Below are 17,187 nucleotides of genomic sequence, written 5' to 3' on the forward strand. Positions count from 1 at the left end.
CCATCAAACTCACCCACTTGGGCAGGTGCACCTCCAAAGTAGCTCCTGCCCTGCTATACTGAGCAGGCAGCCCAGGCTAGGACTGGCACCACCCCAAAGTGACTCCTACCCGTGAGAAGAGGGGGGATAATCCCATATACCAACACACCCACAATTCCTGCAGCCAGGCCTCTTAGCTGGCTGTGCAGGAAGCAAGCCCTGCCCATTGGGGCACCTGTGGCTATGGTAAAGAGGCTAATTGCAGAGAGCTAGGCTGACTTCCAGCCCTGCCCACCAATGAGTCAGCAGGGGCTGCAAACAGGCCTCTCAACAGCATGGGGAACAAACTTTGTCTAGCACACCCAGAGCAGGGAAAGCAGGTCACGGCAGCCAACTGGGCCGAAGGCAATCATGGTTCAGTCACAACAGGAGGGCACATGCAGCCCACACAGGGGATACCTCTGTAGCAGCTGGTTCTGGTGATCAGGGGGATTGTGCTATAGGCACCACAGGATGTCTTCTACACAAGGCCACTACTTCAAGACAAGGAGATGTAGCTGACCTACATAAAACACAGAAACAAACACGAGAGTTAGATAAAATGAGGGGACGGAGGAGTATGTCCCAAATGAAAGAATAAGACAAAAATCACAGTAAAAGACCTACATAAAATGGAGAAAAGCAGTATACCTGATAAAAAATTCAGAGTAATGGTGATAAAGATACTCACTGGACTTGAGAAAAGAGTGAATAAACTCCATGAGAACGTTAACAAAGAGATAGAAAATATGAAAAAGAATGAGTCAGAGCTGAAGAATTCAGTAACGGAAATAAACAGTACACTACATGGAATCAACTGCAGATTAGAGGATGCAGAAGAAAAGATCAGTGACCTGGAAAACAGGGTAATGGACAGCAACCAAGCTGAATAGCAAAAAAATTTAAAAATAATAAAAAAACAGACTATGTTAAAAGAATTCTGTGACATCATCAAACTTAATAACATTTGCATTATAGAGATCCCAGAAGGAGAAGAGAGAGAAAGAAGGGGGTAGAAAACTTATCTAAAGAAATAATAGCTGGATCATTCTTCAGCATAGATCACCTATTAGGCCACAAAATAAGTCTCAATAAATTTAAGAAGACTGAAATATCAAAAGTGTGTCTTGACCACAGTGGTATGAAACTAGAAAACAATTATAAGAGAAAATAGAAAATAGAAAATAGAAAAACACAAACACATGGAGGCTAAACAACATGCTACCAAATAACAAATGGGAAAACAAAGAAATCAAAGAGGAAATAAAAATACATGGAGACAAATGAAAATGAAAACACAATGGTCAAAAATCTTTGGGGTGTGGCAAAAGCAGTTTTAAGGGGAGAGTTTACAACAATACAGGCCTACTTCAAAGCATGGTGAAAATCTCAAATAAACAACCTAAACCTACACCCAGAGGAACTAGAAAAAGAACAACAAACAAAGTCCAAAGCTAATAGAATAAAGAAAATAGGGGTGCCTGGGTGCCTCAGTCAGTTGGGTGTCTGACTTTGGCTCAGGTCATGATCAGGGTCCTGCCAGGGTAGTTCAATATTCATAAACCAATCGATGTGAAATATCACATTGACAAGAGGAAGGATAAAAGCCATATGATCATTTGAATAGATGCAGAAAAAGCATTTGACAAAGTACAGCATCCATTCAAATAAAAACTATCAACAAAGTGGGTTTATAGGAAACATACTTTAACATAATAAAAGTCACATATGAAAAACCCGTAGCTAACATCATACTAATGGTGAAAAACTGAATTTTTTTTTTTTAAAGATGGGGAAGAAAACAAGGATGTCCATTCTCACTACTTGTATTTAACAGTACTAGAAGTCCTAGTTTCAGCAGTCATGCAAGAGAAAGAAATAAAAAATATCCAAATTGGTAAGGAAGAAGTAAAAGCACCACTATTTGCAGGTAATATGATACTATGCATAGAAATCCCTTAAGACTCTGCGAAAAAACTATTAGAACTGGTAAATGGATTCAATAAAATTGCAGGACACAATATTAACATACAGAAATCTGTTGTATTTCTATACACTAATAATGAAGGAGCAGAAAGAGAAATTAAGAAAACAATCCCATTTACAATTGCGCCCAAAAGAATAAAATACCTAGGAATAAATGTAATCAAGGAGGTGATAGACCTATACTCTGAACACTGTAAGACGCTGAAGAAAAAAACTGAAGACAACACAAACAAATGGAAAGATACACCATGTTCATGGTTAGAAGAACTGAAATCATTAAAACGTCCATACTACCCAGAGCGATCTAAGGGGTTAATATAATCCCCATCAATATACCAATAATATTTTTCACAGAACTACTACAAATAATCCTAAAATTTGTATGGAACCACAAAAGACCTCAAATAGTCAAAACAGTCTTTAGAAAGAACAAAAATGAAGATATCACAATCCCAGATTTCAAGATATAACTCTGATGGCTATAATAATCAAAACAGTATGTACTGGCACAGAAAACTGAGGCATTGATCAATGAAACAGGATAGAGGGCCCAGAAATAAACCCACATCTATATAGTCAAGTAATCTATGACAAAGGGGACAAGGCTATACAATGGGGAAAGACCATCTTTTCAAGAAACGGTGTTGGGAAAACTGGACAGCCACATGCAAAAGAATGAAACGGACCATTTTCTTACACCATGCATGAAAATAAACTCGAAATGGATTAAACACTTAAATGTAAGACCTGAAAACATAAAACTCCTAAAAGAAACCACAGGAAATAATCTTGGATGTCCGCTTTAGCAACATATTTACGGATATGTCTCCACAAGCAAGGGGGGAAAAAAAGCAAAAATAAACTCTAGGGACCACACCAAAATAAAAAAGCTTTTGCACAACAAAGGAAACCATCAGCAAAACAAAAAAGCAACATACTGAATGAGAGAAGGTATTTGCAATATAGCCAAAAGAGGTTAATATACAAAATATATAAAGAACCTAATATAACTCAACACCAAAAAATAAAAAATCTGAATTTTAAAAATAGGCGGAGGACCTGAAAAGACATTGTCCCAAAAAAGACATACAGATGGCCAACAGACACATGAAAAGCCACTCAGTATCACTAAACATCAGGGAAATGAAAATCAAAACCACAATGAGATAGCACCTCACACCAGAGGTGTGAAAGGCTAGTACCAAAAAGAGAAGAAATAACAGGTGTTGGCAAGGATGTGGAGAAAAGGAAACCCTTGTGCACTGTTGGTAGGAATGTAAACTGATGCAGCCACACTGGAAAACAGTTCCTGAAAAGCTTTAACAAAATAGAAATATCATATTATTCAGTAATTCCACTGCTCGGTATTTATCCAAAGAAAACAAAAACACTAATTCAAAAAGATATATGCACCTCTATGTTTACTGCGGTATTATTTACAATAGTCAAGATATGGAAGCAAGCCAAGTGTCCATCTACAGATGAATCAACAATAAAGATGCGGTATATACATATAATGGAATATTACTCAGCCATAAAAAGAATGAGTTCTCGCCATTTGTGACAACATTAATGGACCAGAAGGTAGTATGCTAAGTGAAATAAGTCAGGCAGAAAAAGACAAATACCATATTATTTCACTTACATGTGGAATCTAAAAAACAATACAGACAAACAAATAAAAAACAGACTCTTAAATATCGAGGACAATCAGGTGGTTGCCAGAGGGGAGGCAGGTTGGAGGTAGGGCAAAATAAATAGAGGGGATTAAGAAGTACAAGTTTCCAGTTATAAAATAAATAAATCACTGAGATGAAAAGTACAGCACAAAGAATATGGTTAATACTGTTTTAATAATTTTGTACAGTGACAGATGATGACTATACTGCGGTGAGCACGGAGTAACTTACAGAATTGTCACATCAATACATTGTGCATCTGACGCTAATATAATGTATGTCAATTACACCTCAATAATAAAAAGTTTATTTAAAAATATTATAAAGCACTCACTGAGCATTTATTAGGTTATAAGTGAAGTACAAGTGATTAACTGAGATAAATGTAGGGCAGACTGAGTTTGTTTCCTGATTCTATTAACTATAAACGGAGTCAAGTTATCTCACTTTTCTATTTATTTTTTCCTCCAATTAGGGTAAATAGTAATAGCGTCTATCTCAGAAGATAGTCATGAAGAAATAGATAAGCACATAGACTAGGAGCACAGAATAATGCCTGGTAACAATATGGCCCCAGTAAACTACACGGCAAGTGACTGAGTAATGATGGGGAGCCAAGACAAATGGGCACTCAATATGTAACATTTGCATTAATGGGTATTAATACCCCTTAGATAACATTTGTGTTTTTAATGTCTATTATTTTATTTGATCCTTAAATACAGCTGTGAGACGAGTAGTATAAGTAGCATTCCTTTATCTTATTCGATGGTCAGAAAACAAAGTCTCAAAACTGGTGACCTGGACATTGTCACATGGCTTGTTATTAACAAGTCCAGACTTTTAGCTATATCTTTTCACGTCACTGTCTCTACCCACTGCCTGTAACCACACTGTCTTCATTTATTTCGCCTCAGCCAGAATAACGCTCAATGAGTCTATTCACTATGGGCATATCATCCTCTAACAATTTCTGAGACTTTTTTTTTTCTGAGACTTTAAATTGAAATTAATGATCAACAACCATTTCAATGTGTATGAGTATTTTCACCAGATTTCTCAGCTCAATTTAAAATATACAACCAATTACGAATTACTGCAGTCAAATTTGTAAGATGCATTGAATTTTAGTGGCACCAGATCCTTTTGGAAATAGGAGCCTTGTAAACAGAAACTGTAAAAATAAATTATTTTACCAGGATCTTCTTTCTGGGGGGTTTATAATGTTTTCCCGGTGCTGCTCAATGTGTGGCTCAGTCAACCTACAGTATTCTTTTGTCTGTGTTTTGACATTTTCTTCTAAAGTGCCCCACGCTGTCTTTGTTGCTCAGTCTTTGCTGCTGCTTCTTCTGGGAATAGTTTAGTCTGTGTTGCTTTGCATGTTTTAGGGGTTTACAGGCTTCCTTTAGCAATAATTCAGTGTTGGCTTGTTGTCTCTGTTATCACTCGGGTACACTGGCCTTATTGCAAAAGCCTATACACTCATGTTTCACCACTGTCTAATGTCTTTTTTTTTTTTTTTTTGCACTTAAAATTTTTTCTCCTTTTTTCAAACAAGATCCCATAGTAGATACTTCACGCATTTAACTACTCTGGCTTTCTCATGGCCAAATACCCATTTGGTATTTACACAGGCTCCAATGGCAGAATAACTTTCTTTACTGACTGTACAGCCTAGGAAGAATTCCCACCCACCCTTCCCCCAGGGAATCCTCCATTTGTAGCTAGAAAGAACTTCTGTCGAGCAGAACCACCAGAAAGTCAGGTACCCTCAAGAACCAGCAATACTGTGCCTACTGGTCACTTCCATTCCTTCATTTTGTTAGTATACTTTGGCTACAATTAAAAAAGGCTACACATCAGAAGTTTGTAGCAATACGCCTAATTTCCTCTCTGTTCAACTCTGCCATGCATTAGTTGTGGTTTAAAAATACACGAAAAGTCCAATAAATTCATTTTTAAAAATTTCTCCTAGAGGCAAGACAGTAGGACAAAGTGAGAAATGTCACAAACAAAACGCTTCTATTTGTTATTGTCACAAATACGCACTATATGTTTTTTCAACAGTAGGAATATATTTGTGAAATATAGTGAGGGTCACTCTAGTGTTAAGTTAGGTAGAGAATAAAGGTGACTTGGGTCCTCACTAGGGTCCTCTTCCAGCTGTCTCCACTTTATTAAGGGAAGGAGAAAAGGAAAATGTATAACTGGAGGAGAGTCTGGAATATTTGCAACTTCTCAAAGATTACTGTAATTAAGATTAAACAGTAGATTTATTTTATTTGGCCTGCATGCATTCTTTTTTTTTTTTTTTTCCATTTAGGCTTATCTTCAAAGGATTGTTTCAATAGTTGTGAAAGTTCAAACTCTCATACCTTAAACAAAACATTGATATTATTGGTTGGTACACAATGGCTTTATGGAAAACTAATCTAACCAAATATTGGCACTGAGTGCAGAAATTTCTATAATCTTGAACAACACACAAGAGGGTCTAGGAGGGGTTGGGCAGGAAAGGGTGGAACTCGAACACCAACAGCTACAGAAAAATATCTCTTTCTGATTTCCACAAAGGGTGGCAAACATCTGTTTTACTAGTTTCTTCAGACATGCTCCTGGGGCCTCCCTGTGTGAGGGCCTAGAATTCCACTAACCCCCTTTGTCATTACTAAGCCCTAAATACACTTAGAGTTAACTTTTCTTTTTTCTTTTTTTTCCTCTTTTTTCTTTTTTTTCTTTTCCTTCCTTCCTTTTTTTTCCTTTTCTTTCTTTCCTTTTTTCTCTTTTCTTCCCTCCTCCCTCCCTTCCCTTCCTCCCTCCCTTCGTTTTCTTTTCTCTTTCTTTCTTTCTTTCTTTCTTTCTTTCTTTCTTTCTTTCTTTCTTTCTTTCTTTCTTTCTTTTCTTCTGTTCTTAAATCACATCCTTATCATTTCAAAGGTCAAGGCCATTTCCTATTAGAATGAAGGGACGGCTGGGACAATGATGCTACATTCCACAATATCCCTTTGCACAATATCTCTTTGCATAATATTTCCAAATGATACAAGATTCACAAGGAAACCAAGTTAAAAACATACCTCTTTGTGGGTCGGATGGGATGCCATCTAGTGTCACCTGTCATGTCTTCTTCTCCAGAAGTAGACCATAAACCTAGGGGAAAAGATTTTCTAGTTATTATACTATTCCCAGAGCTACTGATAAAGATATTGGGAAATACTCTCCAGGAGTTCACAGGCTGTATAATTTATCAGTGAAAGGGTATTTCCTATGACTCCCTCTTTGCCACATCATACCTGATGGCTTGCATGCTGAAACACTGAGGTCAAGAATCCCTAATCTCCTTGCCCCTGAGAGCTCCTAGGACTTTAAACATTTTTTAAATTAAGCTCAATTAGCCAACATATATAGTACACCATTAGTTTTTGATGTAATGTTCGGTGTTTAAATATTTTGAATGTTTGCTTACATTTAAAAACAGTGATTTTCTACATGCAAAAGCTAAATTTGTGTCCTTTTCTCAAAGTCTGGCACCATGGGGCCTGTGAATCCCACGCCTCCACAAAAGATGGAGCTGGGCGATATGTCTCTTTATATGAGACAGTTCCTCATCCATTCAAAGGAACCAGCTCATCTTGAACATGTATTTACATGTCTTGACTAGCGCCCCTGGGCATTTGAGTTTGGCACAAGTGAAGGTCATTATCTCATACCATTAGCCTTGTTTTGAAGAAAATTTTTATTGAAAAAGAATATACATAAATCATGCACATAGCTGTGTATACCTCACTGAATTTTTACAAACTAAACATACCCATGTAATCAGCATCAAGATTAAGAAGCAATATTATGAGCACCCAGAGACTCATGAGTGCCCCTTCCAGGGCCACTCATCCCTAAATAACACTAACTGACAACTAACCAGCCCTGATTTTACCACACTTCTAGAATGTTTGCCAAGTGTTTGAATATATTTTGTCTCCTATGATCCTTACAACACTGGGAGGTAGGTGGGGTGGGGCAGTTAATCAGACAAAGAATGCAACTTCATTTACTCAGTGCCATCTTTCCTTGCCTTCATCATGGTATTCCATAATTTGGGCAGTATATTCTGGGAATAACCTGAATAAAATCCACGTTAAAATCCTCCTACCCTACTGAAATAACTACACTTGAGATGTTATATAACAGATAATAAAACCCGACCCACTGAAAGAGCCTGTTATTTCAAGCAGTGGGAGACTCCAGTGCAGAACTTCTCTTTCCCCTCCAGCCTTTATTCATGGTGCTTGTTTTGAGGGCTCCCGGGTGCTGCTCTGATTAGAAGTGAAGAATACAGTTGTTAGAACACTGCTGCAGCTGTATGCTCCGCTTTCAAAGTTCCTATATTACAGGGATATTGCAATGGCTCTGAAAATACATAAAGCATTATTGTTATGCTTAGCATGAGCCTTGTAATACTTCCATTTGGGGAATTTATTTTGATGGAAATAGCTCATTAGACCAGAAAATGCCTGTTTTGTTTTCATTTCATTTAAAAAAAAAAAAATCTGTGCATGTTTGCATAGCAGGTAGAGTTAAAAACCCAGTATAGCGAGATTTTAGCTGTTTTTTCTTCCCTTTCAAAAACAATAACAGAAAAGAGACTTTATATATAATATACCCCAATTTACTTGAAAATAATGAATGCATACAATTTTGCATCCTCAAGTATTAATTATAGAGGAATTTATAGTAATTTATAATGCATTAGAAGATTATTTTTTTAAGAGAACTTGGCCAAAGCCAATGGTAACTTTAGCTCTCATTTATAATAATGGAATAACTGCACTGAAACTTGACTTTTTATTCTAATCATATAATTGAAAAATAACATTTAACATACCCCTAACATGATGAACTCATTAAAAAGCTTTTTATTTGTTATTTCACAATAGTTAAAATAATTAACTTGCTTTAAACAAAAATTTCAGCCCTTATTTTCCTAGTTCTTTACAGACTAACAAATAGTAGTGGAGTTGTTTCTTCAATTATGTCACCATATATGTCCAAATAAACTGCAAATATATTGAATTATAGTGCCCTGATGGTTCTGTTTAAGAAACCTTCTATAACTGCAAACTTGCATGGTATTGTGTCTCTAGAATTAATAGGCATTTTTTTTTTCTTTTATGTAAAAGAAAACCAAGATCTTCCAAGGTTGGTCTAAGGAGGCTGAATCAATTGTAGAATAAGGGGCAGGTGGATTTTTATGGTCTTCTTTTTGGGGATTTTACCGTATTTTCCCCTACTGTACTTGTAACTCTAACCCTGATCCCAATTTTGTTCTGAGAAGTAGGTTTAGGGCTTTTCTGTTTATTCCACTTTGACCCGCCTTCACCTTCATAACCTGCAATGCAGCTTAAGTAAGGCGTTCGAAGACAGGACTCTAGCTCTTTCAGATGGAAATAAATGAGGGACGTAGATAAACTAGACTATTTGGCTCATGAGGCAGAACTTAATTTCAGCTAGAATTTTACTATTAGGATAGGATAGGTCGTTTCTGGGTCCCCAGAGGCCTGTTCTTAATAGAAGCCATATCTGACCACTGCCCCTTGGAAACACCTTCAAAAATATCTAGAAGTCTCAGCGTTAATAGGAAGATGGAGAGGCAGAAATAGAGTTGGCTCTTTTTTTTCTTTCACATTTCTTATCTAGAGACAAGAAATCACTCTTCGGTGAGTGATTGGTCCTCAGACCTCAGGAGAGACCTCATCTGCCCACAGAAGCGGACCCTTGGCTTGAAGCCTCCACAGGACAGATTGGGGTTGAACAATACAGTAACATTACCTCTCCCCTTAGCTGTCACACCAAAGGTGCACTTATGCAGAAAGGGGTGCTTGCTTTGTGTTTTTAACCCATGAGAGAAAGCCCTTTATTTCTATCCCCGCAGTAAGGTACCCAAATTCCTTGTTATCCTCTGGCAGAGAAGGGACAGATTTAGCCTTAATGAGGGAGAAAAAAAAAAAAAAAATCCTTTTGGGGGAGGGGGGTGAGACCTCCACAAAAGGGCTGATCAGCTAAAAATAAAAATCTTGACAAAATATTTGTATAGCTAAGCAACACGGTTATCTCTGGTCCCTTCCAGATCATGGTGGTTGATATTTTGTACCAACCTTCTCCTTCTCTGAGGCCTTACCATCTACCTGTTGGGTGTGCTTTCTCTAATCTCTGCCCCATGGTAGATAGGGGTTTGCTGTGACCAGGTTTCTACCAGCTTTGTGTGTGTGTATGTTGGGGGGTGGGTGGAGTAGGGAAGGTGAGATATGTGCATAAAGGTAATATGCACGTACCAATTAGGACTCTTTTTACTGCAATTTACAGACATCTCATTGGACCAGATTAAGAAAGAGGAGATTTGTTGGTTTATGTAGCTGGAAAGAATACTGGGGTAGTTAGCTCTTTCAAAGAATATTCAGTAAGGGCAGGAACCAGAGATCTAATGCTATGTGCTCTAACCTTATTTCTGTTAGTCTCTCATGTCTGCTGCTCTCTGACTGGTTGCATTCTATAGTCTCTTCCAGCTCTGCTGGAGAAAAAGTTCATTTCCCTCAGCATCCTTCCACATATTCTAAGACTGGACTGTTGGTTTTGCTTCTGTCAGGGGCTCCTTTCTTGGGCAACTGCTTTTGGAATTCAGCCCCACAGACATGGAGTAGCATCTGGGACCAGAAGAAGACACGTAGGTTGAGAAATTTTGCTGCCTATCAAAAACAAGCAAACCAATAAACAAGAACAGTATATCCAGCAGTTCTCTCTGCAGAGTGTGCATGCATCCTGCTCCATCTCTCACTGTCAGTGAGGGTTCAAGCCTGTTTCTTCCTGAGTTTACCAAGTGCAAAAACAATTGTCATGAATATATTCCCCCATGAAGAAGGTGTATTCCTGCTAATCACATGCCACCATTGCTTTGGCACCATTCCTTTTGAAATATCTCTGCCATCATTTACTGAAAGTGCATTGGTCTTATTGTTGGACTCAGCCATTTCGAAGGGCCTCCCTTTAGCTAAAAAATGCTTCTGTCTTTAATCAGTATTTTCTTTCTGAACCTTAAGTTTCTCTCCGGATGATGGTGGTATATGTATATTTCAGCTTTCCTTATTACAGTTACAAATGGACAACTGCGAATGTGTGCTTTTTTGAGAAAATAGAGAAAATCTGGCTTCAAGATGTGTCTTTCAGAAAAATTCACAGAGAATGACATGGAGTGTCTTTTCAGAAAGCACAACAAAAGTTCACTAGAATGCCAACTAAATATTTCCTCATCTGAATATTAATTTTCCCCTCAATCCTACCTTAATACTTCAACCTCAGAAATTAATTGCTTAAAATAGTTTGGCAACATAATAGAAGCAAAGCACAAGCATGAAAATGGACAATAAACTGGCTATTTAGGATGGGGCGAAATGAAGGGAATAGTTTATGTTGACGGCTTAGTAATCGCTATAGATAGTAATGACTCATTTGCTGGTAGACATCAGCGTTGAATAAGAAAGTGGCCCAAATGCAGAGTGACCATGCTATGACCCAGCTCGCCCATGGGGCACAGTTTATGCTACTTTGTCAGTTAATCTGGGGAAAAGGGATCTGCAGGTGGGACACTTTCCCGTGAAGGTCACGTATTCAGGCACAAGGGAGAGAACTTTCTTCCCAAAACTTGTTGCTGATAACCAAAGGAAACAGATACACTTCTCGCTTCTTTCGTGACAGAGAGCTATCACTATTGGCATGTATTATTTTTATTAAATCTCATTCTTCTTGAGACCATTGATTATTCCTTTTGTGAGAAGAAATGTCCACTAATTTCAAACATTACTTTAGAAAGGAAACAGACAATTTACATAAAATAAATCACAGAAAGCCAATGAACTGAGAACTCTTTTGCTGAAAGCCAATTTGCCAAATGACCAATTTGCCTAAAGCTAATTTGCTAAAAATCAATTTACTGAATGACCTAGTCTCCAAATTATTGAGGATAAAAACAAGTTTTGGTTCCACCACTACTTCTGCCACTGCTCTTTGTCATGACCTTTGCCCCTGCTTGGGTCTTTGCCTTTAGGGGCAAAACAGCTATCAAAAATTTGCAAATGCCTGTTTCAAGGTATTTATCAGACAGTCCCTAGAGGCTATGTCTTCCATTTTAGAGAAAAGGAAATTGAGGTTTACAAAGTTAATTAACTTGCTTATTTAAGTCAGTTAAATTTCCATACCTAGATATCTCTGGGTCCAAGGCATTCACTCGCTCTTAACCATCATTAACCATTATATTGTTATTCACTCATTTTTAGAGTATTTCATCTTATGACCATACCTAAGAAGAACTAGGGCAAAGCAAGTTCTTAATGACCAGGAGCTTTTAGGAAAAGAAAGACAATATCAGTATATTAACCAATGTTCTGTGAAGAAATGGCATATTTGGATTGATTAAATATTCTGTTTAAAATAATTATGTGTACTCCACCTTGGAGATAAATCCATATAATGCAGAAATACACAATTCTACATCTATACGGAAAGAATGGAACTTCATTGTTTATTTTAGGTTGATTTAAAAAAATATCCCTGAGCTTGGAGTCACTGTTCTGATCAGGAGGAAGCCAAATCCTGAGTTCATACTTGGAACCAAGATCCAACAAATATTCACTGAGAGGACAAAGATATAAATTCGTTTGATATATGGTATCAGCTGTCAAAAAATGTTACTGATTAGTAACAACTTACTTGTTGTTACTTATTAGTGTTATTAGGAACTTTTGAGAACAGTCCTGGCAACTGGGATGGGGAGGGTAATCTTGCTTTGGAAGAGGAGTTCATTGACAGAGTCACATCTTCCAACAGGTAAAGGTTGCTGTCCCTGCCCACAGAGCCTGAGGTACAATTAATAAGCTGTGGTCAACAGTGAAACTGAAGCTGAGATGTTACAGAGGTGATATACCGAGGCATTCATGAGCCCGGGCAAATTCATGTCATTTTTTCCCCAAGAACTATGTAGTACAGAAGAAACAATCTGTTCATATCACCACATTTAATGCCTGCTCTTTTGCAAAGAAGGATATTTTTCTGGCTAAGTGGTTATTGGCTCTTTAGAAAAAAGAGGATTTTTTAAAACCTCTCCCAGAATTCAGGTGGGACATAGGATCACTGGTGCCATATACGGCACTCTGGGGTACCTATGAATGACTGAGAAAATGGACCCCATCAAGGATAGGGGACATATTCAGATTGGCTGGCGGCTTCTGGGCTGGATCCAGCTCCCCTGTTGCCTTGGCTGAGAGTCTTCATGTGGGGCACAAGCTCTTTAACCATGTTTTCTTTCCTCATTAAGAACTGTGACCAACAAAAAACCATACTATTTACAATCTAGTTTCCAAAAGTCTGCTCCTCATGTCAATTCCATATACTCATCAAATATTTTACAATTAAGTTCCAATTACTTTCTAATTGCCTAGTTGTTGATTTTAAAGTGTATTTTAAAGTAAGTTTTTTGATATAAAATGGCCCATGCTCATTATGTATGTTTGTGTGTGTATATATATATATAGAGAGAGAGAGAGAGAGAGAGAAACACGCCATACATATAAAATAACAGTACAGAAATAAAAAAATGGACAAAGGAAAAGCAAAGTCTTTCCCCACTCCCAGTCTCATCTTCTGGAAATATCCACTATATGACTAGGCACGAGGGGGAGGGTAAATAACTGGCCCAAGCTCTACCCACCAGTAAGCAAGGGTTGGACTCAGGGTCCTTGGACTCAGAGTTAGTCTCTAAAACTCTACACTCATTGCCTCTTAACACTTTCAATCTCTTCATTCCCCCCCCCCTTTGGATTTTTCTCAGTTATTGGCAAAGAAAAACCTCATTTCTCTTAATTTTATCCTCCCTTCCTTTTGCTAGTTGGGAATCCCATATGGTCCCGGTCAAGTCAAGCAAGTATAAGAATAGAGCTAATGAAATGTCTTCATTAAATAAAATCAAAGTTTTATCTTTTGTAGTGAGATTAGACAGTATCAGGAAGCAATGGCATCAACCTTAAAATATCTCGAATCCTCTTCAGAATCTATAATGATATCTTCTACTTTCTCTTTCTCTTATAATTAAAATTTTAATTTAATTTACCTTAAGCACTAATGTTCAAGGGAAATTTCTTACTAAATTTTATTGTACCTCTTATTTTCCAAATTTATAGCAACTTCTACCTCACTTTGTATGAATGAACTTGAATACTGCTTCAGACTTCTTTCTTAAACTCAAGTATCTCTTTGGAATACATAAAGTACATAGAGTATGGGATAGAATCATAAAAGTGGCTCTATTTCTATATAGTTGATTGATTTACAGAAGGAGTTTCATTGCATTGTAGTCAACATAATATGCACTACCGGATTATATTACATTTATTTAAATGTTTTCTAGTATGTCACCTCTCATCCTTTTAAGTAATTTTTCTTATTGCATTTTGAAATTCTCAAGAGCAGAACCTCTTTCTACTGCTTGGCATGTCTGTTTATGATATAGACTATGGTGGCTTATTTTTACATAGGTTAATAAATTTTATTAAATTTTGTTATATAATTAGCCATCAGATGTGAAAAGATTTTCTACTACAGAGGTATTTTTTATAACGTGATAAGCTCTTATATTACAGACTTTATTTATAGTGGGTAGGTAATAAGTTTCACTAATTTTATCCAAAAGCTTTATGATGATAGGGGCGCCTGGGTGGCACAGCGGTTAAGCGTCTGCCTTCGGCTCAGGGCGTGATCCTGGCGTTATGGGATCGAGCCCCACATCAGGCTCCTCCGCTATGAGCCTGCTTCTTCCTCTCCCATTCCCCCTGCTTGTGTTCCCTCTCTCTCTGGCTGTCTCTATCTCTGTCGAATAAATAAATAAAATCTTTAAAAAAAAAAAAAAGCTTTATGATGATAAATTTGGGGAGGAAGCTGGGGTAAAAGCTTCAGTCCAACTCATAGCATCTTGTCCCTGATTCAGATCACTTCTGACCTTGATTTCTTGCACTATTCATTGAGAAGGGTGAGACCCCAGGAATCCTGGTCCGCAGAGCTGTGGCTTCTCCTTTGAGATAGAATGCACTCTATGAACTGATAGTTTACTTTCCCATATGCAGCTAAAAAGTAGGGAATGTTATTCACTATAACGATGACTATGCTATTTTAAGATTCAATGTGGACCCAACTCTCTAACTTACAACATTTAAGTTCTGAATTTTTAAAAGCCAAGTGTTACTTCCCACCAATTTCTCTTTTTCTCTTTTATCCATTATATTTTATGTATTCCTGCATTTTTAACTTGCAAAAACCGCATGATACTTAAGATCCTGAATTGTTTCTTTTTTTTCTTAAGACTATGTTCTGAAGATCTACCCATGTTTGCAATTTGCATTTCTAGTTCATTGCTTCTAAGCAACGCATAACATTTTATAGTATGCATGCACCGTGCTTTACCAATCTATTCTGTTAGTGATCTTATTTGATTCAAACTCTGCCACCACCACTCATGTGACACGTTCTTCTAAACGTCCCCTTAAGCAACTGTGCGAGAGATTCTCCAGGGATAGGCCTCGGAGAGGGATTGCTGGGTCATCGGTTATACCACTTCAATTTTCATTAAGTACTGCCAGATTGTTCTTCAGAATGACTGTACTAGTTTTATTTCCACATTTTGGCTAACTCCTGGTATTGCTCAACTTCTAGATTTTTACAAATCTACTAAATGTGAGGTGGTACTTTAATTTGCATTTTTTCCTAGTAATTAGTCAGACTGAGCATCTTTACAAATACTTACTATTTATGTTCCCATTGAATTTCTCTTCCAGAATTTTGCTCAATTTTCTTTTCCTGTCAGGTTTTCTATCTTTTTTTTTTTTAGAAGTTTCTTTTAGAATGTAGATACTAATCCCTAGGTAATTTTTGGTTTTGAAGGATCTTCAGCTTTCCTGGTTCTGTCAACCATTAGTCTAAGGTAACTGATAAACAGAAATCCCAAATTTGGTTAGTCTTCATCTTGCTGAACTTTCTTTCTTTTTTTTTTTTTTTTTAATTTTTTTTATTACATTATGTCAGTCACCATACAGTACATCCCCGGTTTCTGATGCAAGGTTTGATGATTCATTAGTTGCGTATAACACCCAGTGCACCATGCAATATGTGCCCTCCTTACTACCCATCACCAGTCTATCCCATTCCCCACCCCCCTTCCCTCTGAAGCCATCAGTTTGTTTCTCAGAGTTCATAGTCTCCCATGCTTCACTCCCCCTTCTGATTACCCCCCTTTCTTTATCCCTTTCTTCCCCTACCGATCTTCCTAGTTCTTATGTTCCATAGATGAGAGAAATCATATAATTGTCTTTCTCTGCTTGACTTATTTCACTTAGCATTATCTCCTCCAGTGCTGTCCATGTTGCAGCAAATGTTGAGAACTCGTTCTTTCTGATAGCTGAGTAATATTCCATTGTATATATGGACCACAGCTTAATCCGGTCATCTGTTGAAGGGCATCTCAGTTCCTTCCATGATTTAGCTATTGTGGATAATGCTGCTATGAACATTGGGGTGCATATGGCCCTTCTCTTCACTACGTCTGTATCTTTGGGGTAAATACCCAGCATTGCAATGGCTGGGTCATAGGGTAGCTCAATTTTTAACTTTTGAAGGGACCTCCACATTGTTTTCCAGAGTGGCTGCACCCACCCTGCATTCCCACCAACAATGTAGGAGGGATCCCCTTTCTCCACATCCTCTCCAGCAATTGCTGTTTCCTGCCTTGTTGATTTTTGCCATTCTAACTGGCGTAAGGTGGTATCTTAGTGTGGTTTTGATTTGAATTTCCCTGATGGCTAATGATTTTGAACATTTTTTCACATGTCTGTTAGCCATTTGTATGTCCTCATTGGAAAAGTGTCTGTCCATATCTTCTGCCCATTTAATGATTTGTTTATTTGTTTCTCGCGTATTGAGTTTGAGAAGTTCTTTGTAGATCTTGGATACCAGTCTTTTATCTGTAGCATCATTTGCAAATATATTCTCCCATTCCGTGGGCTGCCTCTTAGTTTTTTTGATTGTTTCCTTGGCTGTGCAGAAGCTTTTTATCTTGATGAAGTCCCACATGTTCATTTTATCTTTTGTTTCTCTTGCCTTTGGAGATGTGTCATGAAAAAGGTTGCTGTGGCTGATATCATAGAGGTTGTTGCCTATGTTGTCCTCCAGGATTTTGATGGATTCCTGTCTCACATCGAGGTCTTTCATCCATTTGAAGTTTATTTTTGTGTATGGTGTGGAAGAGTGGTCAAGTTTCATTCTTTTGCATGTAGCTGTCCAATTTTCCCAGCACCATTTATTGAAGAGACTGTCTTTTTTCCACTGGATGTTTTTTCCTGCTTTGTCAAAGATTAGTTGCCCAAAGAACTTTCTGAATCTTGATTAAGAAGTCCTTTCTCATTCCAAGTCACAA

At 37.6% G+C, this 17,187-nt stretch overlaps 1 long non-coding RNA gene across 1 annotated transcript in view; it reads right to left on the reverse strand.

The window, feature by feature from the left end:
• Nucleotides 1-444: 444 nt before the first annotated feature.
• LOC130542090 (uncharacterized) overlaps nt 445-17,187 on the reverse strand; it is a 125,164-nt gene continuing 108,421 nt past the window's right edge. The window contains exons 2-3 of the long non-coding RNA XR_008956392.1: nt 6,761-6,833; nt 445-541 (exon numbers count right to left, since the gene is read on the reverse strand). This is a non-coding gene — a long non-coding RNA (uncharacterized LOC130542090). The remainder of the gene's footprint in view (nt 542-6,760; nt 6,834-17,187) is intronic.

This window comes from Ursus arctos, unplaced genomic scaffold, assembly GCF_023065955.2.
Source record: "Ursus arctos isolate Adak ecotype North America unplaced genomic scaffold, UrsArc2.0 scaffold_3, whole genome shotgun sequence".
Taxonomy (NCBI): domain Eukaryota; kingdom Metazoa; phylum Chordata; class Mammalia; order Carnivora; family Ursidae; genus Ursus; species Ursus arctos.